This window comes from Lepisosteus oculatus, chromosome 5 (assembly GCF_040954835.1).
Source record: "Lepisosteus oculatus isolate fLepOcu1 chromosome 5, fLepOcu1.hap2, whole genome shotgun sequence".
In the NCBI taxonomy this organism is placed as follows: Eukaryota; Metazoa; Chordata; class Actinopteri; order Semionotiformes; family Lepisosteidae; genus Lepisosteus; species Lepisosteus oculatus.
Genome location: NC_090700.1, coordinates 15,667,501 through 15,668,793, shown reverse-complemented (window position 1 = coordinate 15,668,793; position 1,293 = coordinate 15,667,501).

Below are 1,293 nucleotides of genomic sequence, written 5' to 3'. Positions count from 1 at the left end.
CTTAATCAAATAGTGCCTTCAGGAAATATTCTGGCGTATTAAATCGAAGGGTTTCCTTAACTAGACAGGTATCCAAAGCCTGTCTTTCCTCTCCAAGAGCTAAGAGGGAAATGCAAATAGCTCATTTAACTTTAGGTAAAATTAGAAACGCTTTCCAGCTCTTAAAAGAAATCTCCTGGTTAAGGAAGATCATACTGTGAAGCTTGATTAAAGCCCCTTTGCCTGCAGCAGATTCCATGGAAATTAACTTGATAATGATCACATTAAAGAGAAGCAACTACGGACAGAAGGAGAAATTGAAAGTCCATTTATGTATTGACAGTTACTAGTTTCAAATGAGGGTCTTTCTAATATTGAGAATGTACATTTTTCTGAGGAATGAGGGGATTTCAATTAAGAGATAAAGGCAATGTAATCATTTGATAAGAGCAGATAGTTAAAATCCTGTCTGAAATGGACAGAACTAATTCACGCAGTATCTTGGATTATTTGCTTGTGCTGCGCTTTGTGGTGTTAAGTGTACTAACTGATTATAAGTAGAAAGAGGGGAGGATAATTCAGGTAACAATTTTACAGGATAGAGATGGCGAAGCACTAATGCAAGTCAAGCACACCCTGAAGGCTGTATTTATGGCTGATATTTTTCAGAATCACCTATTATTTTAATTTTTATCTGTGGCTTCAGTACAGCACAAATCATTATTGTATTTCTGGGAGTTTCATACTTTGCTTCTGGAGAGTCACAATCCAGTGACTCTCATAAATCATCTCAAATCACTAATTTCCTCTGACAGGGAAGACTTATTAAGCTTATAAGACTTATCAAGCAAATCATTTTTCAGGGAAGGAACCTCTGTAGGGTGGCACCGTGGTTAGCATTGCTGCCTTGCAGCACTTGGACCCTGGGTTCAATGCTGGACCAGGGGTGCTATCTGCACGGAGTGTGAAAGTTCTTCTCATGTTAGTATGGGTTCATGTGAGTTTCCTTTGGATGGTCTGGTTTCCTCCCACATTCCAAAATCATATTGGTACAGTAAGTTCATTGGCTTCTGGGAAAATCCGTGTGAGAGTGCGTACCTGTGCCTGTGTGTGCCCTGCGATTGTTGTCCCTTCCAGGATGTACCCCGCCTTGCACTCCAGCTCCCCCTTGACCCAGAATTGGATTAAGCGGTTTGAAAATAGATGGATGAAACTAAAGGAAGACTAAAGGGTATTTGTTCCAAAATTTGTGTTGATTACCAGTACTTTATTAAACATACCAGATGCTTAAGTGATGAGAATGAGTTATGCCCT